The sequence below is a fragment of the Pleurodeles waltl genome, chromosome 6 (genome assembly GCF_031143425.1).
Source record: "Pleurodeles waltl isolate 20211129_DDA chromosome 6, aPleWal1.hap1.20221129, whole genome shotgun sequence".
NCBI lineage: Eukaryota > Metazoa > Chordata > Amphibia > Caudata > Salamandridae > Pleurodeles > Pleurodeles waltl.
This window is the reverse complement of record NC_090445.1, coordinates 644410641-644436600: the sequence shown is the minus strand read 5'-3', so window position 1 is coordinate 644436600 and position 25960 is coordinate 644410641. Positions and strand designations below refer to the sequence as shown.

The 25960-nt window shown below is 47.8% G+C and overlaps 1 protein-coding gene across 3 annotated transcripts in view; it reads right to left on the bottom strand.

Annotated features, from left to right (window-relative positions):
* The window catches only part of CD53 (CD53 molecule), a 282909-nt gene that overhangs the window by 6644 nt on the left and 250305 nt on the right, over nucleotides 1-25960 (bottom strand). The gene's annotated exons all lie outside the window — the stretch shown is intronic.

Genomic DNA, 25960 nt, shown 5'->3' with positions numbered 1-25960 from the left:
ACATATGAATTGGGACAGTGTAAGGGAGACGGGTGACCCAAGGCTAAACCAGTTCATACATTAACAGCTTATTAGTCACAACACTTATTTAAAGACACGGACTGGAGCGTGTTAGACTGGCATGAAGTGAACCAATATTAAGAAATAATAGGATTAAAGTTAGGGCGATAGGTAATTTAGCTTTTTTTTTTTTCACCAGCAGTTGTGTTTGGGACCTCGAGGCCTTTGTTCTGCGGTTTTGCCCCAGTGAGTGTGTTTACCATTTCTGCAAAGTGTAATGACTCATTTGTATCCTACATACAGGATATAAGGATTTACCATATCTGCTAAAAGGGGAAAGCTTTGCTTTACTCAGAAGAATATTAGTTTCAGCTACCCTTTCCCACAGGGAAAGTTATTCCATTAAAAAAGTTCTGTAAAACATAACTGTAACATTTACGATTGTTAACATCACTGGAAGAAAAAAATGGGAGGATCCGAGACAGAGCTATACGATTTTCTTTTTAAAATTCAGATGGTTGCTTCAAAGGTTAAAACATTAGGAAACGTAAGAAAATCTAAGCATTTTAAACATCCCAAAAGATTCTTTATAACTTTTTAAACAACATGTCCAAATAAAAAATGCATGAAAAGTGAAAAAAATAACAATAATTGTAAAAATGTCAGGATTGTGTTTTTTAAAAAGCTGGAAATGTCTTACGACCAGAGACTTTATTGAATTTCGAAATCAGTTCAGTTCATAATCTGTATTCGGCTTCACCAAGAGAAAGCCATAAAAGCATTTAAACAATAAAATACAATAAAACAATAAATCAATAAGACTCATAGATATTTAAGATCATAAAATAAATATTCAAGCTGCATTCTGTCACCATTTACAGAAATACAATAGAAACTGTAAACACATTTTTAAAGTGCAGTAAGGCTTTTCCTAACGAATTGCTTTAAAAATATAATTTGCCTCCCTACAGCACACATTCGGGGAGTCTAAAGCTAACAAAAATGCCAATGAATTCTGGTAAGTTCTTTTATTGAGTTCAATAAAAAAGCGGTTTAGGTAGAAGGTTCTAAGCTGTTCATAGAATTTATAGAATAAGACAAAATGCAGAGTGCATTGTTTACTAACTGCATCACAAGGGCATCTAACAGACTCTGGTGGGCAATGCCTAGTTTGGCGAAATGCTACTAGGTGGTGCGCAATGCCAAATCTTAGTCTAGTTAAAACAAACCGGTGTGCATGTCGGTGACTATGGAGAGAAAGCCAAACCTACTTGCATCTAATGAGTAAGACAAGTAAAGACCAACAATGGTTTTAGTAGATTCAATTAGCTTCCTATCGGCTGCCTTGTATTGCATAAAAGTGTCATTTATACATTTTTTAGATAGTGACAGCACATCCTCTGGTTTAGATTTTATAGATCTATTAAAACAGATTTAAAAGAGGAATCAATAAAAGCCAGCCATGGTATACACATGGCATTATCCAATTTCATACAGTCTAATATGAGATCTTTTGTAAAACCAGTGGCTTCCCTAGACTATGGTGGTCATTACAACCCTGGCGGACGGTGTTAAAGCTGCGGGAATACCGCAAACAGGCCGGCGGACAAAAAAATGGAATTACGACCCTGGCGGAAACCGCCAACAAAGACAGCCACTTTAACACATCGCCCTCCAGGGCGGTAGAGACAAACAGCGCGGCGGTCACCGCTAACAGACAGGCGGAAGACAATGTACCGCTCACACTATCACAACACACCAATCCGCCACCTTTTCCGGGGCGGATTCACCGTGGATAAAAACACGGTGGAAACAGCTTTTGCAATGGGAAAACACTCACCTCAACACATCCCACGAGGAATGAGGACTCCATGGATCCGGAACTACAAATCTTACCTGCCCTTGCATTCCTGCTCATCTACGACCAACAGCGACGTAGGCGCAGAACATACCGGTGAGTACTGCACCTACGACACGGGGGAGGCAAAAGTTACGGGGACACCCACCAAACACCCCCACCCTCGCATATTACAACATACACACCAATGCAGTCACAAAAATCACAGTAACAACCCACAACCCCCCCAGAAGAATGCAATGACAAAGCGAATAGCGCCCAAACTTTGTATTTAGCCAATATACAACTCATTAAAAAATATACGGATATATATCACCAAATCTGTCAAAAATAAATATACAAAACAAGAAGTAGTGCAGATATGTACACAACAATGTCCGTGCACCAACAGTCCAAAAATGCATGGGCGACGCCCACAATAGATACCTGACCAAAATCCGAGAGAACACTGCCGGGGCATCAGATAGAAACACTACAGGCACCTCAGGGGGAAGGGAAGGGGGGGCACCTCAGGCACATGAATGCGAAGCCAGATCCACGACGGGGCTCCATGCCCATTGATGTATCCTGGGGAGTGCAAAGCCACAGTCTCTCAAGTCACTACAGTGGGTGGTTTGCCCACTGTGCCATCCTGGGGAGTGCAAAGCCACAGTCTCTCAAGTGTCTACAGTGGGTGGTTTGCCCACTGTGCCATCCTGTGGGGAGTGCAAAGCCACAGTCTCTCAAGTGTCTACAGTGGGTGGGTTGCCCACTGTGCCATCCTGGGAGTGCAAAGCCACAGTCTCTCAAGTGTCTACAGTGGGTGGATTGCCCACTGCCATATCCTGGGGAGTGCAAAGCCACAGTCTCTCAAGTCTCTACAGTGGGTGGATTGCCCACTGCCATATCCTGGGGAGTGCAAAGCCACAGTCTCTCAGGTAGATGCAGGTCTCCACTGGTTCTGGAGGGGGACTGGTGCCCAGACTGGATGAGTCTCCCCGTGGAAGTACCTGTCCTGTCACTGTCCCAGCTGCACATGGGAGAACGATGCCTGATGTGCCGGACTATTCATACCCACACGGTCTTTTCCCTGTTCAGCGGTCTTGACCATGGCGGTCTTGGCCTTGTTCAGCGGTGCTTTGCCATGGCTGCCTATGGACTGTTCAGCGGTGCTTTGCCATGGCGGTCTTTGCCCTGTTCACCGGTCTTCACCATGGCGGTCTTGGCCTTGTTCAGCGGTGCTTTGCCATGGCTGCCTATGGACTGTTCAGCGGTGCTTTGCCATGGCTGCCTATGGACTGTTCAGCGGTGCTTTGCCATAGCGGTCTTTGCCCTGTTCAGCGGTCTTCACCATGGCGGTCTTGGCCTTGTTCAGCAGTGCTTTGCCATGGCTGCCTATGGACTGTTCAGTGGTGCTTTGCCATGGCTGCCTATGGACTGTTCAGCGGTGCTTTGCCATGGCGGTCTTTGCCCTGTTCAGCGGTCTTCATCATGGCGGTCTTGGCCTTGTTCAGCGGTGCTTTGCCATGGCTGCCTATGGACTGTTCAGCGGTGCTTTGCCATGGCGGTCTTGGCCTTGTTCAGCGGTGCTTTGCCATGGCTGCCTATGGACTGTTCAGCGGTAGCCTAAGATGGCGGTTCAGATACTGACATTGGTGTGTGGCATGACGTTTCATCATTGCCCAGCGGGGCTGTGAGATTCTGGACCCTCCTGGGCTGTGACTCCGGCAGTTGTGGTGGTCTCCTGACCAGTAACGATACTTGAGTCCTCCTGGGCTATGACTCTGGCAGTGGTCTCCTGACCAGTAACGATACTTGAGCCCTCCTGGGCTATGACTCTGGTGGTGGTCTCCTGACCAGTAACGATACTTGAGCCCTCCGGGGCTATGACTCTGGCAGTGGTCTCCAGACCGTAACGATACTTGAGCCCTCCTGGGCTATGACTCTGGCGGTGGTCTCCTGACCAGTAACGACGGTGCTGGCGGTTGTGTCTGGACCGCCGGAAATGATGGCACACTTCTCCGCCGTGACACTCACAACAGGTTGGGGAGACTTCCTCGGGACCTTCCCCACCTTCTTTTGAGTTACAGATGACTCACCAATCGCCTTGGAGCCCATTTCACTGTTTGTACCACCATGAGTCTTGACACGGTCCCGTCGTCCAATCTCCAATTTCGGAGCCTTCACAGGGGGTGGGCTGACAGTGCCTTGGCTCCATGTCCTACTGTCTGCCCTGGTGGACGGGGCACTCCAAAAACCTGGAACACGCACCACTGGTACTGGAGGCATTTTGGCTGAGGGGCTACGACGGGACTGATGAATTGGAGGGGGGGGTGGGGGCAAAAAGGTCAATTTGACATAGGGACAGTTTCTGACGTACACTGGGATGGGTAGTTGGAGGGGCTCTGGGAGTGGAGGAAGAGGAGGTGGTTGTAGTAGGTGTCACTTTAGGTGTTTTGGGTGCAGGTGCAGGTACTGGAGGCTGTCGTGAGGTGGATGGATGTTGGGTGAGTGATTGCCGGCGTTTGTGTACTTTGGGAGGGGGCGTCACAGACACACTGGGAGAGGACACGGATATGGCAGTGGAGGTGGAGGTGGTGACTGCAGGTGAGCGGCTTGTGGTGCTGGGTGTCCTGGTGCGAGTCCTAGTGCCTGTAGATGTGGTGCTTGCAGGTGTGTGTGTAGACGAGACTGGGAGGGAGGAGGGAGAAGAGGAGGAGGGGGACACAGTGGAGACAGTGGATGTTGCTGTGTCTGTATGGGTCTGATGCTTGTGTGAGTGCTTGTGGTGAGTGTGGTGCCTATGTTTGCTTGAGCTACTTTTGGGTGTTGACTTGTATGCATGCTGGTCTGTAGGTGTGCTTGGGATGGGCTGGGGTACAGGGGATTGGGTCTGGGTGGAGGAAGTTGGAGGGGGGAGGCTGGACACAGGGACAATAGCTGCCATCAGTGCTGAGGCCAGAGATTGCAGGGTTCGCTGAAGGACAGCCTGACCAGAATGAATGCCTTCCAGGAATGCATTACCGTGTTTCAACTCTCGTTCTACACCCTGCATGGCATTCACAATGGTAGACTGCCCAACAGTGAGTGACCTGAGGAGGTCAATGGCCTCCTCACTGAGGGCAGCAGGGGTGACAGGGGCAGGGCCTGAGGTGCCTGGGGCGAAGGTGATGCCCACTCTGCTGGGTGAGCGGGCACGGGGCGAACGCTGAGGGGCTGCTGGGAGGGCGGTGCTGGTAGGGGAGATGGCGGCTGTACCTGTAGAAGTAGGGCGCACAGATGGTGCCGCCACCACAGGGGAGCTCCCATCGGGGGACGAGTTCGTATCGCTGTTTGGTGATCCTGTGGCCGACGTGAAGCTCCCCTCGCCCTCCGTCCCACTGGTGAAATCAGAGTCTGTGGTGTGGCCCTCCATGGCCATGTGGGATGCAGCTCCCTCGTGCTCCGGTGCCACTGTACCTCCGCCTGATGATGCTGATGTACAGAAGGACAGGGAGAGCAGAAAAAGGGTGGAGACAGAAGAAAGAGAGTTTTAGTGCATGGCATACCGCTACCGTTGGCGGACAAAACAAACGCAGCAGCCCCCTGCATTACGCCGTGCTCCTGCCCTCTGCACATGCAATTCCTGGGAAATGGCCTACATGGCAATGGTAGACATCTGCCCACATGGATGGCAAAGGGGCAACTATACATCAATTTGCCTTTTTTTTTAGCTGGGGTACAGTGCCACATGGCCTACATAACGGAGGGGCCTTGCCTACCTAACTCGCCCTGGCCTAGGGACACCCACAGCCCACCACCCCCACCCAGACAGCTCCACAGCACGCAAAGTCCATTGCATGAGGTTGAACTCACCCCCTTGTGTCTGCTGTGATGTCCTTAAGCGCCCATCTAACTCCGGGTAGGCCACCGCCAGGATCTGGAACATTAGGGGGGTCATGGTGCGACGGGCACCCCTCCCACGTTGGGAGGCCATCCCCAGCTGAGCCTCCGCCGTCTTCTTGCTGCAGCGGCGAATGTCCTCCCATCTCTTACGGCAGTGGGTGCCCCGTCTCTGGTGGGCCCCCAGGGTCCGGACCTCCTTGGCGATGGCATGACAAATGTCCCTCTTCTGGTGGGCGCTGACCTACATGACATGCACAAGGAAAGAGGAACAGTCATTACCTACTGCACCGTCGTTGTAATTGGCCCCCTCCCAACTCTATCCCTGTGGCCCATTCATCCCCATGCATGACTGTTCTATGTACTCTGCCCCCTTCCCTCATCCACCCAGCCCTCTCCACCCAGGCCTAGCCCATACAACGTGCTCCCTGTGTACTAACCTGTTGGTCTGGAGGACCGTAGAGTAGCGTGTACTGGGGGAGGACCCCATCCACAAGTTTCTCCAACTCCTGTGCAGTGAAAGCAGGGGCCCTTTCCCCAGACGCAGCAGCCATCGTCGCTTCCAGACCGAGGTCACAGCAGCACTAGCAGTGTAGGTCCTCTCCTGTCGAAGGTCAGGTATCTAGTGATTGAACAGATAGAAAATGGTGGTGACGTCCGCGGCGGTGCGCATCATCACCGCCAGCGCACCTGTTCATTGGCTCCTGGGACCCATAGGGTCCAATGTTAACCAATGCAGCATTGCGCCGCGCTCTACGACCGCCTACCGCGACGGTGTGCATCGCCAGGGCAGTTACCCCACAATTCCATTGTCCCATTTTAGAGGTCAGGCAGCCGCCGTTTCACGGTCCCACATGGCTTAATTTACTATTGCGTCACACATACCGAGGCCTACACTCAAAACCTTTCCCGGATGGGTTAATTGTCTGGTGTAGTCTTGTGTATGACTGTGGGTACATACCTGGAGGAATGCTGACAGTTTTTTTGCTGTTGTCCTTCTCAGGCACCGTCAGTTGGGACATATTGGAAGATGGCGGAATCCGCCGGTGTACCGACCGCTGGTGGACCTGTTGACAATGGAAGAGCGACATGTCATCGTGACCTACCGGTTTGACCGTGCCACAATCCGGGAACTATGTACCCAGTTGGAGTCTGAGCTGATGTCACCAATCCGCCATCCGACTGGAATCCCCCCTGACGTGCAGGTGCTGTTAGTGCTCCATTTCTTAGCAAGTGGGTCTTTTCAGACAACAGTGGCCATGGCATCAGAGATGTCCCAGCGGATGTTTTCCAACGTCTTGTCCACAGTGTTGGCTGCCCTGCTGAAACACGTAAGGAGATACATCATTTTCCCTGTGGTGGCGGATTTGCCTACAGTGAAAGGTGACTTCTATGCCCTTGGACATATCCCCAACGTCATAGGTGCCATTGATGGGACCCATGTAGCTCTGGTCCCCCCCGCAGGAATGAACAGGTGTACAGGAACCGGAAGAGTTATCATTCGATGAATGTCCAGATGGTCTGTTTGGCAGACCAGTACATCTCGCAGGTAAATGCTATGTTCCCTGGCTCAGTGCATGACGCCTACATCCTGCGCAATAGCAGCATCCCTGATATGATGGGTGAACTCCAGAGGCACCGTGTATGGCTATTGGGGGACTCTGGTTACCCCAACCTGTCCTGGCTACTGACCCCAGTGAGGAATCCCAGGACCAGGGCAGAGGAACGCTACTATGAGGCCCATGGGCGGACTAGGAGGGTAATCGAGCGGACCTTCGGCCTCCTGAAGGCCAGGTTCAGGTGCCTCCATATGACAGGTGGGTCCCTATTCTACTCACCGAAGAAGGTGTGCGACATCATCATCGCCTGCTCCATAACTTGGTATTGCGACGCCAGGTGCCTTTTCTGCAGGAGGATGATCCAGATGACGGTGTTGTTGCAGCGGGGGAGCCTGGGGAGCCTGTGGACAGTGATGAGGATAAAGCTGATGAAGATGAAAACGACAACAGGGAGTCAGTCATACAGCAATATTTTCAATGAGACACAGGTGAGTACAATTTCATGTTTCACATTATATTACATCTCACACGTCTACCTCTATCCTGTACCTACATTTCACTCCCTATTTGTTAACTGAGTTGTCCCCTTCCATTTCAGTTTCAGTAATGTGTTGACCTACGTGTCAACAGCTTGCACCCTTGAAAGGCTTGTGATGTGTGACATAGGTATGTTGACCTTCCAATGGCTAACCTTTTTTAACACTGTAATTGACAATACAAAGTTCACAATCATTGACTGACTCCAATATTATTGAGGTTTCAAGGGTGTTTATTGAAGTGTATGAAAATGTAGGGGGGTTGTGAAATGGGGAGAGGTCATGGTGGAATAATGTCCATGGCAGAGTCCAGTCTATTAGTCTCACAGGTACATTGCACATCTGGCCATTGGAAGTGGAGCCTGGGCAGTTCCAATCTGGACAGGGTAACAAAGTGGGACCGTGGGGGGACAATCAAGGTAGTCTTATTTCCTGGCGGGGGTCTTGCCATCTTGCTGTGTCCTGTTCCTGGATCTCAGGGCCCGCTTGCGTGGTGGTTGTCCGTCTGCAGGGGGTGGGGTGCTGGTGTGGTGGTCCAGTGGCCGGGCCTCCTGTCCACTAGCGCCGGCGGAGGTGGTGGGCAGTTCGTCGTCCTGGCTAGTGTCAGGGGCCCCTTGGAGTGCCACGGTGTCCCTCAAAGTCTTTTGAATGTCCGTCAGCACCCCTACGATGGCGCACAGGGTGGAGCCGATGGTTCTGAGCTCCTCCCTGAACCCCAAATACTGCTCCTCCTGCAGGCGCAGGGTCTCCTGCAACTTGTCCAGGACCGTTGCCATCGTCTCCTGGGAGTGGTGGTATGCTCCCATGATGGAGGATAGGGCCTCGTGGAGAGTGGGTTCCCTTGGCCTGTCCTCCCTCTGTCGCACATTAGCCCTCCCAGTTCCCCTGTGTTCCTGTGCCTCCGTCCCCTGGACCGTGTGCCCACTACCACTGCCCCCAGGTCCCTGTTGTTGTTGGGGTGGTGGGTTAGCCTGGGTGCCCTGTAGTGGTGGACACACCGCTGATTGACCTGTCCTGGGTAGGGAGGTATGGGTCCGCTGGGTGGGTGCTGTGCTGGTGTTCCCAGAGGGTGGCAGTTCGGTGTTGGGCTGTGGCTGTGCAAGGGGAACCGACTGTCCTGAGGCCCACGATGGTCCGGGCTGGTCATCAAGATCCAGTAGGGCAGAGCTGCTGTCGTCACTGTGGGCCTCTTCTGGGGGTGGAGTGGTGTTGTCTGGACCCTCTGGTGTGGTGACGATCCTCCGGGTTCCTGCAGGGGTATGAGAACATGATTATTGCATGTGTGTGTTTCATGGTGTGCTGTGGATGGGTGTGCGTGAACCCCAGTGCAGGCATTCCTGTGTGGGGGCTTGTGTGGTGATGGTTGGGGGGTGTTGTGGGTCCGTGCAGTGGGCATGCTTTAGTGATGGGCGTCCATGCTTAGTTGTGTCATGCACGTCTTGGGGCTGGGATGGGTGGTTGGTGTTATGGGTAGATTAATGAGGAGTTAGGGTGATAGGGGAGGGTGTGAGGGTTGGGGTGTGTGATAGCATGCAGGTAGGGTGGGGGATATGATAGGGAAGATTAGACTTACCAGTGTCTGTTCCTCCGACGACTCCTCCGAGGCCCTCAGGATGCAAGATGGACAAGACTTGCTCTTCCCATGTAGTTAGTTGTGGGGGAGGAGGTGGGGGTCTGCTGCCAGTCCGCTGTACCGCGATGTGGTGCCTGGATACCGTTGAACGCACCTTCCACCGTAGGTCGTTCCACCTCTTCCTGATGTCCTCCCTATTTCTTGGGTGCTGTCCCACAGCGTTGACCCTGTCGACTATTCTTTGCCATAGCTCCATCTTCCTGGTTATGGATGTGTACTGTACCTGTGCGCCAAATAGCTGTGGCTCTACCCTGATGATTTCCTCCACCATGACCCTGAGCTCCTCCTCGGAGAAGCGGGGGTGTCTTTGGCGTGACATGGGGTGGTGTGTGTGATGTGGTGTATGTGTTGATGAGTGTGGTGGGTGTAGTGGTATGTGGTGTTTTGTGCGTGGATGTTGTGTGGGTGATGGTGTAGTGTGCCTCTGTGTGATGGTGTTATCTATTCTGTGCTGTCTCTCTCTGGCCTTCGTCTCTAATTTGTGGTCGTAGGGGTTTGTGGGTGATGTGAGTGTGTGTTTTATATTGTATTGGATGTGTGGGAGTGATGTTTGTATGTGTATCAGGTGTGTGTATTTTGAATTTTCCTATGTGGCGGTGTTTTGGAGAGGTGTGTGTATTTTGAGCGCAGCGGTGTGTACCGCCAATGGAATACCGCGGTTGAAAGACCGCCGCGTGGATTCGTGGGTCGTAATAGCATGGGCGTGTTTCTGTTGGCGTGGAGATGGAGGATTTGTTTCGGTATATTTATCGCTGACCTTTGGTGTGGCGGACTTGTGTGGGTGTCTGAAATTCGGCGGATTCCGTGATGTGTGTCATAATAGCTGTGGCGGTCTCCTGCCCCTGCGGCGGTGTATTGGCGGTCTTCGGCACGGCGGTAAGCGCCTTTTACCGCCAATGTTGTAATGAGGGCCTATATGCTGTGCCATAAGAGCAGAGGTCTCACATGTCGCACATTTTCCGAATATTGTATGCCCATTTCCTGATGTGTGATCCAGTTAGAGGCTGAGGTGGGTAAACATAGCATGCGTTTTAGAAAGCAGTTCTCCTCTTTTTGTAGGGGAGTGTTCTTAGTGTAACCCCACACCCCTGCACCATAAGCTACCATAGATACAACTCTGGCCCTGTAAATGTTCAACATAGTGCCTATAGGGCAACTCCCTTGTTTATGAGCAAATCTCAATATAGCACTTGAATTTCTTCTTAGTTTGTTCCTGCCTGAACAAACCAGCTGGTCCCACTGCCCGTTACTAGAGAAAAATCCCCTTAGATAATTAAAGCAATTGACAGTACTGATTTCCTTATTCTCAATGTAGAAACGTCTGCATTTCTTTACTTTCTTGCCACAAGCCATAGTAAATGTTTTGGATATGCTAATTATCATACCCTTGATGACATAAACTGTTCAAATCTGCACAGACAACTTAATCTGCATAAAATAAGGCAGGGACAGGGAGTCCGGCCACATACAGGGGATCAGCCTGTAGTCCCTACAAATGTTTATCTACCCCGTTAATAAATAGGGAGAACAATAACAGGGCAAGGACACAACCTTGGTGGATACCTCTCCCTATTCTCCTAGTTGGCCAAAACAAACTTTGCATGTCAAAGGAGAGTCACAAAATGTATGATATACCTTGGGGCACCCATCTTTAATAATGTAGTGCATAGGAGGGCATGTTCCACAAGATCGAAAGTGCTACTGAGTTCTGCAAAACATAAATATAAAGCACCTTTTTTGGCCTTGGTGTACTTCCCTATAATTGGGTCTAGCGAAATGACAATGGGTTTGGGGCACGTATGGAAAATGACCACAGGCAAGGGGCCTGGGGTTTCAAGTAGTTGCAAAGGCAACTGATCAAGAGGTACAAGACTTGCATCCGGAAAAATAGACAGATGGAGACTGATTAAACCGGTTAGAGCACGAGAAGAGTATTGCAGGAGGGCACGGGGAAGAAGGAGGGAACATATGAATTGGGACAGTGTAAGGGAGACGGGTGACCCAAGGCTAAACCAGTTCATACATTAACAGCTTATTGCTCTATGGTACCTAGTCCTTTCCTAAAACCAAACTGTACTGGGGACAGGATGTTGTTTTCCAAGACCCAGTCATTTAATCTTTCCAGAATGATTCTATTAAATATTTTCAGAGAAGAATCCAGCAATGATATTGGTCGATAATTTTTTGAGTCAGCCTTATCTCCCTTCTTATATATTAGTATAATAATGGAGGTGTACCAGGACAATAGTATATCACCAGATATGGCCAAATTAAATAGTCTAGTCAGAATTGGTACCCAAAAATTGGTATTATGTTTAAAAACATCCACTGGAACCCCATCAGGTACTGGGGCCTTAACTTCAGCGCTAGCTAAAATGGCTGAATAAACCTCATCCATAGTAATCTGTGGATAATTGGGTTGCCCCCGCTCAATCTGCCTGATTAGATCTACCGACCCAGTCCCTTCCTTAAAGACCTCTGAGTACTGGGCCACCCATGTTGCACAGTCTACACTTGAACCCAAATCTGATGGCACCCATTTTGATCGGAATGGGGCATTAATTGTTTCCCAAAAATATTTACGTTTTTAGTATCTGTCGCAAGGGGTAGTTTAGACCATTACTCTTCCCTTAGTTCTTTTTTCCTTTGTTCCTGTGCCTTCTTATATTCTACTCAGAGTGACTTAATTACTATTGAGTCTCGAGGAGTTGTCTGCAGGGCTAATTTAAGATTCCCCCGGGCTTTTGAACAGGCATGGTTGAACCACCCCTTATTATACATAGGCCGTCTATGTTGTGCTTTATGGGACAGGACCCCCTGCATACAAGCACCAATTGTACTAAAACATCTTAGTAGTGTAGGTGCCTCGATATCCTCCTGTAATCAATAACTTATTTATTGCGGGAAGCCACGTATGACATTCTGCAGAAAATCAACAGGCTCGATATCTTCCCATTTCCGTTCCACCCCAGAGGTTCTATGTGCTTCAACTTGATTGGGGGTGGTATAAAACACATCCCTTGGCTCACAAAAAAAGAGTTGGAAGAATGATCAGATCATGGTCGCTGAGTAGACTCAGCTCTGTATGGGGTGTGTCACAGCCATTAAGTGCAAGGGATGATAAAATAATATGGTCCATGACCGAGGATGAGTTGGGCCCCCTATGAGTTGGGATTATCTCGCTGTCATCTCCATGCTTACGTTCCAATGTAGACAGCATCAAATTAAGGACCTCTCCATACTCATTGTGGCAAAAATGGTCAAACCCTATCCCATCGGGGTGGTGAGCCCGCAGGACTGAGAGGAGGTGCAGGGACAAGGCTGAATTTTAAAGTCCCTGGCCCAGAAAATAATGGGATTAGGGCTGTCGTAAAAACTTATTTAAACTTTTTTCCAGGGTATAGGCAACCCTACAACGAGTGGCACCAAAAATGTTGTTATAGTAATGAATTATGACCACATCCGCCATATTCTTATACTTAAGCCACAGCAATTGGAAGTGTGCGGTCTCAATATAAGATTTTTTTATTGACTACGGCCCTCCTTGGCCCTCCCAGATTGTGATGGTGTAGCTGGCAGGGGGTGTGAGGTAAATACATGTACATAGACATGTGAAGCACACCAGGTTTCTTGGATGCAAACCACATCTAACTTACTAATTATTGAACCCCACTCATCAGTCTCAGTTTTACCACGTAGGCCCTGCAAATTCCATGTTGCAAAGTAGTGGCACCCATTAGTGTTATCGACAAGCACCTGCATCTGTGGTTCTTCCATACCGTGGGTGGTTGCTTTTGGAACTACTTCAGTCGGTTCCCCATCCCCATTGTAAATAGAATCCCCAGCAACCATACCATCTGTGCCCTGGTGGACTATGAATGACTTATTGCGGTTTGTGACCATATAAAGTTTGGCTGTTCCTTCTGTCCTTAGCCTCATCCTCACAGTGACTACAGGACCCTTGTATAGCAGTCAGTCAATATCTGTCAATGAATTTAATGCCTGGGATTTATTACTTAGTGGTAACGGGGAGGAAGAATGTAAATTATCGGTATGTACGGGGTCAGGGTGTGCCATTGTAAGCCATGGCTGCATATGGGGGGAATGTCTGTGTCCTGGCTGACCAGTTTGCAAATGTCTATAGAATACACCTAGCAGGAGCAATTGTGGGGTGTTTCTAGCTTGGGGGCGAAAAGAGGCCCTGGACAGGATTTCCCTCACCAGCCAAGGATTTCTAAAATTGATAATTATGAAATCACCCCCATGGTCTTTCCCTAACGGGCCCACCCTACACTCCGAATTAGTATTATATGGTGGGTATAGTCCATTGAGAATAGATTGCTCTGCACTAGCCAGTGCGTAACCTTGTTCTTCAGGTCCCCCTGTTGCTTACTCTGACCAGGACATAGTGGGGGGACATTGGCCATAATAATAACATAAGGGAAAGACTTTGGGGGTAGATTGATAGTAGGCAGTCCTTCTCTCAGATGTAGACAGGCAGGCCGGCTCTTCTGGGGGTTTAAGGGAAATCGTTCAGGTGCTTCAGGATTTTGTATTGGTCGTATGCCATTTGGAACGAGATCCGGCAGTCTCTTCTTAGGGGCTACAGGCTACCCAGTGGGTTGGTCTATATTTTGGGCCTACCTTACTTGCCTGGGATGGTCTATATTTTGGGCCTCCCTTGCTTGCCCTTGTCTGGGGGCCTTAGATCCAGTGTTCTGGGCAGTTCCTGGCAGATTTAAGGTGTCTGTGCCCTGTGATATATGTGAATGACCTGACTCAGTAGTATTCTGTGCCACAGGGTTGGCAGAGGGAATTTCTGGCAAATTTCCAATATATTTTCCACCTCCCCCTCCAATGTGTCAAATTTTGCATTAATAGGTTTAAGCAAGTTTTCAAGAAAGGATGTGAAATCATTCCAATAGGAAGGTACCATATTTTCAAACATGGATGGACCCAGGTTACTATCAGCCCACGTTCTGCATTGTTTTTTCCTTTTTGTGATGGGTGACTGGCTTACTAGTGTAGGGTTTATGCTGGGTGGAGTTCTAGGCTCTATTTGGGCACCCTCATTCCTCATGACCACTTTATAACTTTTTAAACAACATGTCCAAGTGAACAATGCACGAAAAGTGAAAAAATAACTGGAAATGTTTTACAACCAGAGACATTTTTTTAATTTTGAAATCATTCTTAGATCTTTCTAACAAACAAGCTGACATTTTGAAGAAGAATTGACCCATTTATATGCAAATGAGTTAAAGCTTTAGAAACAGTTGTGGAGGTTTTCCCAAAATGCCCCAGTATCTCCAGGAAATGCTAAAAAACTATATTTGAACAAGGAAATACTCCATTCTCCCTGAACGTGTAACCATAGCCTGCTATGTGACAAACCAGCTGCAGTGGATGTTTTAAAACAAGCAGTTGCACAGCTAATAGGTCTCACCTTTGGGACCTTTGTGATGGCCCTTTCATGGATCTTGGTTCTTTGGCAAGAAGGCAGATGAAAACGTAGAGAAATTCAAAGATAGCAAAGATGTGGCTTGGTCATTGGGAATACTTTTCCCAGCTTGCCAGTTCATTTAGCAATATAGGAAGTTCAGAGGATATCTGATGGGTCTTGCATATGATCAACAACAGCCCTTTCAGCCCATACAACAAACCACTCAGATTTTCATGGTGGTATGGGTAAAGGTGGTACCAAAGTTTGAGGCCAACAGAAGCAGCTCCTTCTCCTCTTCACCTGCAATGCTGTAACTTTGAGAACAGTTGACAGCAGAATCCAGCATCACCTGCCCTACTGGCATTTCATCACATCAGATCATGGGTTCTCTAATTTATTCATGCTGGTTATGGCCTTCCTTTTCTGAAAGCTCCTCTAGAGATTCCTCCAGTTTTATCTCAGATGTTCACTGATCATGGAACTATTCTGTTAAAAGAGATGATGTTACTCCTCAAAGGAAAGATCAAACTGATACCAGAGACAGGAAGAGGGCTGGGATTGTACTCTTTTGATATTTCTAGCCCTGAAGAAGGACGTGGGTCTGAAACAGATTTTACACTTCTGTTTAACTCCTTGTTCAAAGGGATAAGTTCAAAATGTTGATACTTGCTCAGGTTCTCCTGGCCTTGAAACCTGAGTACACAATGATGTCCTTGGACCTGCAGGATGTGTACATTTGTGTGGCACAGGAAGTATCTCCACTTTGTGGAGGTAGTCAGACCATTTCTAGTTCAGCATCCTGCCCTTCAGCCTTTCATCGGCCCCTGGGGCCTCTACAAAGGGAATATCAGTGGTTGAAGTGCACCTTTGCAAGTTTGGGATACATCCTGCATCTCAAAGAGTGGTTGCTGGAGGCAGGCTTGTCACAGCTAGTCTCAAACCATCTACAGTCAATGGAACAATTACAGTCCACCTTAGGGTTCTTCAGGCTAAATCCCATCTGCGACCTGTGACAAGGATTCCCTTACTGGGCCATTCTGGATACGGTCACATTGAAGACCTTCCCAAAATTGATGCTGCAGGCAAAAGCTTCTGTTACGGCCTAGATCAGGCAAAGGTTTTTGAGCTTTTGGCATCATGCATATTGTTAGTGCCCTCTGTTGTTGGCATATGTAGGTGTTGCGATTAAATCTGTGGCTCGAGTGGGCTCCACACAGGGCATGCCTTTTTGCCAAAATGTGCATTGCTGATGAGCCGGCTCGGACCCTCAGTAATTGTGGAGGACAGATGCAGACTACAAATTACATATTACATTTGTTATAGATGCATCATTTCTGGGGAGATCACCAAGCTAATGGGTGAAGTTAAGAGATCTACTATGGAGCAGAACTTTCACATAAATCTTTTGGAGGTGGATCTAACCTTCGTCAAGGGCGAGTCAATCTAGTTGGTTATAAACAACAGGACAGCCATGAGGCACAGCAAGAGGAAGGATGGACTGGAGTCTTGTGCCTTATATCCAGAGGCTTTGAGGTAGTAGAAATGCCTGCCACTTCATGGTATTCATCTAATAATCAATCACTTGGCAGCCTCCCTAGACATCAGAGGTAAGGTAGACTTCATCTTGCTGATCACAAGTGTTCGCTACAGCCAGAGTTGGCTTATGGTATCTTCACCCAGCAGAACAATTTGTTCAAAAAATACTCATTGTCTTGCCTTCTGCACTCTGAAGCTTCCTTCTCTAAGGTCTTAATGAGATGCATTCCACCACTGGTGAAACTCTGTCCTACTATACGTTTTGGTGAACTGGCAACACCAGTGAAATTTGCCCAAAAGATTGGAATCATATTTGATTAAGATCTCTCTTTGAGAGCACAAATTGTGACAGTTTCATCATTCAGTGTTATTCTACTCAGGTTTATTAGTAAGACTCTAAATATTCTACCTGCTTCTGGACAAAAAGAAGGGTTGCATGCTATGATCACACCCAGGCTTGGTTATGCCAATGCGTTTTATGTTAGTACCCCCCAAATACTTGATCAGGAGGGTTCATGTGGTACAGAACATGGCGGCATGCCTTATTCTCAATATTCCCTGTACACAGTCCATCTCTGGTCAGCTTTGAGAACCTCATTGGCTCCCTGTTTACCAGAGTCCAATTTAAAGGTCTGTTAATCACATATAAAGCCAGATGGGCACTAGGACCCTCCCATTCATTGACACATTCATCCATTCCTGTTTTTATTCATTCACTCATTTCCACATCTGCTGCTGTTCTCATGGGCCCATAGGAAGGTCAGGTGGGACCAAGCATACCTCTCAGAGCTGTTGGTAAGCCAACCTATTAACTCTTAGCATATACCCTTACATTTGACTGCATGTTAGAAGATATGCTGTACTAGCAACAAGACAAGGTTTCACACCCAAATCTCCACAATCTACACCTCCAAGCAGAATGAGCTGAGAGGTTTTGAACTTTCACTGAATGAGGTGGATGCCATTCTTGGTGCCTCCTACTCCTCTACCAGGCCTTTAATTTCAGGCCTTTGGGATAAATTTGTTGCCTGGTGTGCAGAGAAATATATTCACAGGCAATGCTATCTGATATTCTCTTGCTTGTTTTTTTTTATTTTTTATTTGGCCCGGAAAGGCTTTGCTGTGGGCACAGTTCATTATGCTGCAGTGGGAGCTTAATTTGATCATAACCTTTCTAATGTATACTAGATTCCTGCCCCTTTACAGCTGCATACTGAGACTCTTGATCTTGAAAATGTTGTTTCTCACTGCAATCACTTCTGGGTGTGTAGGAGGCTGGCTCTCTATTTAGTGTATGAAAATGACATGCACTGGACAGAGAGTCCAAGCAACCCCATTATGGTATCCAGGGGTAAAAAGTAAGCCACCTAATGCTCTGTTTTTGTGGTAGTGTGGGCGATCAGTCAGGCTAATCCAGGAGATGTGCTGTGATGTTCTCACAGTATCAATAAATGTGGACACACACACTCGGAAGAATAACTCAAGACCAAATTACTTCAGATTTTAATTAAATATTTAAGACCAAGTTTATCAATATGTAGTAACTACTTGTTTAGTTATGATTTTTCAAAGTTTAGAAAATGTTCTGTTTTTGTGTGTACTTATGCACCACAGGAATCAATGGGAAAATCTTAAAAAATGCATATAAAATCAGTCAATGCTCACACAAGCGTCACCTTCTGTTTTTAGGTCAAGGTCATCAAGAAGTCCTATGGGCCAGCTAGAGAAGGTGTGGTGGTTCCCGGTTTAAGCGGAAGCAGTGGCTACAGGTCTTGGAGCTGGTGCGCAAAGGAGAAGGGGGCCACCTGGAACACACTGTGCAGAGGGACTTAAAGGTAAGTCTGCTGGGCCCCCTTGGAGGGTAGAGGTCGCAAGGGCTTGGGGACCGCTAGAGCACAGCTGGTTGGTCATTGCAGGGGCCAAGGAGGCTGGGTGCAGTGCAGATAGGTCAACCAGGCATAGTGTCTTGGAGTCCTCGCGGTCAGGGACTGGCATCCTTCAGGGCAGACTGCAGGTCAACTGGGCTACTCAGGGGTTGGATCCTGGGTGTCCTAAAGTCCCATGAATGGTGCTTGCTCCTGTACTTTGGGGAGTCTGGAATGGACTGTTCTTCTGTATGTCCGACGTAGGGGGTCCAGTACCTTAGTTAAAAAAAAGACTAGAAAGTCCTGGTGCCACCAAACAGGGCACAGTGGTAGGTCTTGTCCTCTTGAGCTGTTGTACCATTCCTGGCTGGCCTGCTGGGTCCGGGTAATTGGTCAGCAGCAGGTTACTTAACCAGACTTCATGAGTTCGTTGCCTGCAGGAGATTGATACCTTCACTTAGAAGGCTGGAGGTGCTCTGGGGTTTTGTAGAGTCCTTCAGGTTTCCAGGTGACACCCCAGTGATGATGGTCGAGTCCTTGGAGCAGGAGGCAGGGTTTGGCGCCTTTTTCTTTCTGCAGCAGGGCTTCAGCTCTCGTGCCTTGGGTCTTTTTTGTCGTGGTCTTCTTGTGTCCATTGAATCTAAAGTTCTTGGTCTAGGGATGCTCTCTAAATACTGTATTTAGGGGGGAGTACATCTTAGTGGGCAATGGGTCACCCACCTTAGGTGGCTACACCCACTAAGTGACCACTTCCTGGGGGAAGGGGATACATCCCTGACCCTGATTGTGTTGCGCCGCGTGGTGCAGCGCGAGCCGAGCATTCGGCTCGCGCCGCGCAGCGCGTTCTCAGGACGCGGCGCGCCCCGAGTCTTCTTTGTACAGCGCGAGGCCCCAGATATTATTTTGGGCCTCGCTCTGCCTTCTGTGGTGTCCCTGTTCTCCCCTGACCCCTCCTTACCTGTTTCTTTTTCTTTCTTCTTCTACTTTTTCTTCTTTACCTTTTCGAGGCATTTTTTGTCCTTTCTTTATGTCTTTCCCCCTTCCCATGTTACCTTTTTCTTCCCAGCATTCCTTGGTCCCTATTTTCTATGGTTCCTGTTCTATTCTATCCTATGTACTTTTTCCCTATCTAAAATGGTGTCTTTTTACTTCCTGTTGGTCACTTCCTGTTTCTTGGTATATAAGGGCTCTGTTTTCTCCCTTTCCTTGCGCTGCATCACTTTCTGCTCAGATTGTGTCTTCACTCCTGATTCTTAGCCTTCGGTTCTGAATCTTTTCAATTTTGCATTTACCTGCATTTTGTTCCTGTTTGATTCCTGGTTTTGTTTTCGTTTCAGGAATCCATTTTTTTGAGGTTTTTTCCCCTTTATTGGGGTTTTTTCCCTCTGGCACTAATTCTAAAGGGCACGGTCTGTTCTTGGCGTTTCCACTGCCTGCAGCACCGTGGCTACTAGAAAGAGTCGCCCCTTTCTGGGCCAAAGCCGAACCCTCAAGACCTACGCCACTAGATCTGCGGTTTCCAGGCGCCAGCAGCACGTGAGTCGTGACAGAATGCAGCGCCAAACCATTCCGACATCTTCTGATACTATGGATGACACAGTGGCGGCGGCTGCAGATCCTGATTCATCTTTTTTGACTACTATTCAACAACAAGCTCAGGAATTGCAACAATTGCGCAACGAGAATGCGGTCTTACGACAGGCTTGGGCCCTCCGCAGTGGCGATGTTTCGACTATCTCCGCCTCAACGCCTCGCTTCTCTGGTGAACCAACTAAACTGCGTGAATTCCTGGATGCATTAACGGTTTACTTCGCCTTCAGACCTAGCCAATTCTCTCATGACAGGACAAAGGTGGGATATCTTATTAGTGCATTATCCGGTCCTGCCTTGGCCTGGGCAACCCCGATGGTGTCATCCAACGATCCAGTATTGTCGGACTATTCTGCCTTCGTGACCCGCTTCAAACAAATGTTTAGTCGCCCAGGATTGGAAGCCTCGGCAGAGGAAGCATTATGTGATATCCAGCAAGGTTCCCAGGATGTCCTCCGATATATTACACGTTTCCGTCAATTAGCGGCAGAGACCACTTGGGTGGAGCGTACCCTGGTAACTTTGTTTCGCAGAGGACTTAAGGAAGAAATTAAGGATGAATTAGTACATTCCACCAGAGTTGAAGATCTTCGTGGCCTCATGGATCAAGCACTTTCCATCGAGTATCGTCTTCAAGAACGACGAATGGAGAAGAGAAGGAGTAGAGGAGCGTCTCAGCCAAGCTCTTCACGGATGTATCCACCTCATCCTGAGGAATCTCGTCCTCCTGCTAAAGATATAGAAGGGGAACCCATGCAAGTGGATACTGCTCGAGGGCCGCTCTCTGCTAGTGAGAAGGAAGACAGACGGAAGAAGGGATTGTGCCTCTACTGTGGTTCTGCTGGTCACCTGCTTCGTACATGTCCTGTACGTCCACCTAGACCCTTGGGAAACGCCACCTCCCGTCCTCTGTAAGAAGGGAGGGGACGGGATCATCGGCTATACCTTCTATCAGCTCATTCAACGACAATACAACTTACTTGTTCGTGTTACCAGTCATATTACAACTACCTGATGGCCGCCAAGAAAGAACTATGGCATTATTGGATTGTGGTGCTAGTGGTATATACATGGATAAGACATGGGCCACTCATCTGCAAATTCCCACTCAACCCAAAGACATTCCTGAACAAGTACACACCGTGGATGGATCTTTAATATCCTCAGGTCCAGTCGATACTACGACCTTGATGTTAAATTTACAGTTTGGTAATCATCAAGAACACCTCTCTTTTGATCTCATTTCATCTCCCAACCATACCATTATTCTCGGAATTCCATGGTTTACTAGACATAACCCATATGTGAACTGGGTAACCCGGACAATTTCTTTATCCTCACAGTTTTGTCAAGAAAATTGCTTTGCTTCCGATAAATATTGGTCACCAAACAGATTAACACCTATGAAGAGTACTACGGAGTATTCCATCAACACTGTCCAAGGGGTTCCTGAACATTATTTAGAGTTCCAAGACGTGTTTCAAAAACCATCCAGACCTGTATTACCTCCACATCGAGAGTACGATTGTGCTATTCCTTTGGAACCTGGAACAGTCGTTCCCTTTGGGAGGATGTATTCTCTCACGGAACCTGAAAAGGAAGTTCTTAAGGAGTATCTGGAGGAAAATGTACAGGGTGGTCTCATTGTTCCATCATCTTCTCCAGCAGGGGCTCCTCTCTTTTTTGTACCTAAGAAGACCAAAGATCTTCGTCCTTGCATAGACTTTCGAGGCCTAAACAAGATAACTATAAAGGATCGTTATCCTTTGCCCCTCATTAAGGATATTTTAGAGGCAGTCAGAGGGGCTCAACGTTTTACCAAGTTGGATCTTCGGGGAGCTTACCACCTTTTACGTATAAAAGAAGGAGACGAGTGGAAAACAGCATTCAGGACACCGTTCGGTCATTTTGAATATAAAGTCATGCCCTTTGGTCTTACGAACGCTCCTGCTATATTTCAAAGGTTTATGGACTCAATATTTTCCGATCTCTTGAACCAGACACTCGTAATCTACTTGGACGACATCCTTATTTTTTCCAGACACCCCGAACTCCATTCTTCTCATGTGAAACAAGTCCTTCACAGACTCCGAGCACATCAACTATTCTGTAAACCCGAAAAGTGTGAGTTCGATAAGACGGAAGTCAAATATCTGGGTTATCATTTAAGTTCCACCGGCATAGCTATGGACCTAGAAAAGGTACAAGCAATTCTAGAGTGGCCTTCTCCCTCTTCTATCAAAGAAACACAATGTTTCCTAGGATTAGCAAATTTTTACCGACAGTTCATTCAAGACTTTGCTAAACAGACCAGCCATATAACCCATACCTTAAAGAAGGAAAATCTAAAACAGGGGTTTGTCTGGACCAAGGCGGCTGAAACAGCTTTTCAAGAATTAAAGAAGGCATTCACTCAAGCTCCCATCTTGAGACATCCAGATACCAATAAACAGTTTATCGTAGTTACCGATGCTTCCGAAAAAGCTATTGGAGCAGTCTTGCTTCAACTTCAAGAAGATGATGGTCTTGAACATCCTGTTTTCTATTTGTCCCATATTCTCTCTTCAGCTGAACAACATTACTCTGTACTAGAAAGAGAGTTGTTAGCTCTGAAGACAGCCTGCATCGAATGGAGACAGTTTCTGATGGGATCCAAGGAGCCTTTCGAGGCGAGAACAGATCACCGTAATCTGCAATGTCTACGTAATTTTGTATGCCAAAATAGTCGGCAGGCGCGTTGGGCCTTTTTCTTTAGTCAGTATGACTTTTACATCACCTATATTCCTGGATCTCAAAACATTCTGGCTGATGCTCTGTCTCGACGCTATCCAGATTGTACTCCTTCCCCATCTCAGTTTCTACTGGAGCCTAGTAAGATCATTGGAGTTGCTCAATCTTTTTTGGATGAGGTACAACTGGAGTATTCCAGCCTGTCTAATAGCGAAATAGAGAAATTAAGAACCTTTTTATGCAAGAAAGAAGGATTCTTTTTTCATCAGAAGCTGTTATTCCTCCCTACTAACAGACTGCGAGACAAAGCATTACAGATGTGCCATGATTCACCGGTTGCTGGACATAGAGGTATTAAGGCCACACAAGAACTTCTTTCGCGATCTTTCTGGTGTCCTACCTGGAAATCAGATGTCGAAAGATATGTTCAGGCTTGTACCATATGTGCCCAAGTCAAGATTCCCCGTAGCAGACCTGCAGGATTACTACAGCCTTTGCCAGTTCCACCAACGCCATGGCATACTATTTCCACTGACTTTATGTGTTCACTTCCGCCATCAGCTGGAAACCAGGTTATCATGGTCACTGTTGATTCTTTCACTAAGATGGCCCACTTTACTGCTCTAAAGAAATTACCAACATCCCAAGAATTGAGCCAGATATTTATCGACCATATTTTCCGTCTCCATGGACTTCCACATACCATTGTGTCTGACAGGGGTCCCCAGTATATTTCCCGGTTTTGGAAACATTTTTGCAAGACACTGAATATCAATATAGCACTATCATCCGGTTTCCATCCTCAGACCAATGGACAAACTGAGCGTTTGAATCAAGGACTAGAACAATACCTTCGTTGTTTTTGTAATTCCACCCAAAGCAACTGGAACACTTATCTTCCTATTGCTGAATATTCCTACAACAATTCTGTCCATAGTGCCTCCAAGGTCACTCCCTTTTTCTGTTCCTATGGCTATCATCCGACCTCTTTTCCTACTGCTCCTCAATCTACCTCTCTTCTGCCTGCCATTACATCTTTTTCCAAACGTCTCCTGCAACTCCATAAGCTCATTAGATCTAATTTATTGCACACTAAGAGGTATATGAAGAAGATCGCTGATAAGAAACGTGGACCCACTCCCGATTATCACCCTCAGGATAAAGTCTGGCTTTCTTCCAAATTCTTGCCCTCTCGTCTTTCTCTGAATAAGTTCACGCCTCGCTATTATGGGCCTTTTCGTATTCTTCAGTTGCTCAATCCTGTCACTGTTCGTCTTCGCTTGCCTCATACTTGGAAAATTAATCCGGTCTTTCATGTATCCCAACTCAAACCTTATGTCCCTGATCCTTTCTCTCGTCAGTTTCCTTGTCCTCCTCCTGTGTTGGTGAATGATGTCCCTGAATATGAGGTTCATGAAATTTGTGACTCTCGCCTTTTTCACCGGCGTCTTCAGTATTTGATTCACTGGAAGGGTTATCCTCTTAGTGAATGCTCTTGGGAAGATGCTTCTTCTGTTCACGCCCCTCTTTTGATTTCTCGTTTTCATCGTTTGTTTCCCTTCAAACCTGGACCTTCGGGGGGGGGACCTACTGTTGCGCCGTGTGGTGCGGCGCGAGCCGAGCATTCGGCTCGCGCCGCGCAGCGCGTTCTCAGGACGCGGCGCGCCCCGAGTCTTCTTTGTACAGCGCGAGGCCCCAGATATTATTTTGGGCCTCGCTCTGCCTTCTGTGGTGTCCCTGTTCTCCCCTGACCCCTCCTTACCTGTTTCTTTTTCTTTCTTCTTCTACTTTTTCTTCTTTACCTTTTCGAGGCATTTTTTGTCCTTTCTTTATGTCTTTCCCCCTTCCCATGTTACCTTTTTCTTCCCAGCATTCCTTGGTCCCTATTTTCTATGGTTCCTGTTCTATTCTATCCTATGTACTTTTTCCCTATCTAAAATGGTGTCTTTTTACTTCCTGTTGGTCACTTCCTGTTTCTTGGTATATAAGGGCTCTGTTTTCTCCCTTTCCTTGCGCTGCATCACTTTCTGCTCAGATTGTGTCTTCACTCCTGATTCTTAGCCTTCGGTTCTGAATCTTTTCAATTTTGCATTTACCTGCATTTTGTTCCTGTTTGATTCCTGGTTTTGTTTTCGTTTCAGGAATCCATTTTTTTGAGGTTTTTTCCCCTTTATTGGGGTTTTTTCCCTCTGGCACTAATTCTAAAGGGCACGGTCTGTTCTTGGCGTTTCCACTGCCTGCAGCACCGTGGCTACTAGAAAGAGTCGCCCCTTTCTGGGCCAAAGCCGAACCCTCAAGACCTACGCCACTAGATCTGCGGTTTCCAGGCGCCAGCAGCACGTGAGTCGTGACAGATTGGCTATTTTTCCTACCATCCAAGATTGAGGAAAATGAACTAGAGCACCCACCTGCCACACCTGAGGGGTGGTGCAGGCTGAAGATGGCCAGTCCTCCTATTCTTGCTAAGTTTCCCACTAGTTTTCCCACCTAAAGTGGGGATAACACTGTTGGGCTGCCATCTGCTGCTAGCAGCAGAGACGGGGTCAGATTTCAAAGGCAAGAAAGCCTTTGAAACTGACCGCTGGTGCAGGGTGTCTGCCTGGGGAGGAGGTGTGACACCTTCACCCAGGAAAGGCTTTGTGTTCTCGTTATTGAGAACAAAGGTTCACACTCTTGGAGTCCAGAATCGTGCCTGGTGGTGGCAGGCTGGTTAAGACCAGTCAGCAAGCATGCCAGGGCTGTTAGATTTTGCAGGAAATACCTCTCAGGAGCTCTCTGGGTACAGTTTACACTAAATCCTGCAATGGCATCGGTGTGGGTTTAATACTCTAAATTGTGTGATACCAAGCAATCCAGGATTCAGAGAGGCCAGTATGTAGCTGGGGATCCCGTAATGGCCAGTGTCCAGAATATGCATTTGCTATGGCTTCCCTGTACACTTACTATATCTGAGATTTGCCAAAGACTCAGTAGGGGCAAATTTGCTCATGCACACATATTCCCTGACATGCATTATAGTGCACCCTGCCTTAGGGCTGCCAGAGGGGTGACTTACCTATATTGCATGCAGTGTTAGAGGACATGGCACTCTTGGTGAGTGCCATGTTGAGTTTGCAACTTCGATGCACCTTGTCATGCACAAGCAATGGCAGTCTGCATGAGGTTGGAGTGGGGCACAATTGGTGCTGGAGCTCTGGGAGGCCCTCTTCAGTACCCTTGCCCTAGGTCCAGTGATACCATTTGCTAGGGACTTTCAAGGGTGACTGAAGAAAGAGATCTGGCTTAGGAACCTGCTTAGCAGGTGCCCAGGGAATTTACAGTTCGAAACCACATAATTTTCCAGGCAAAA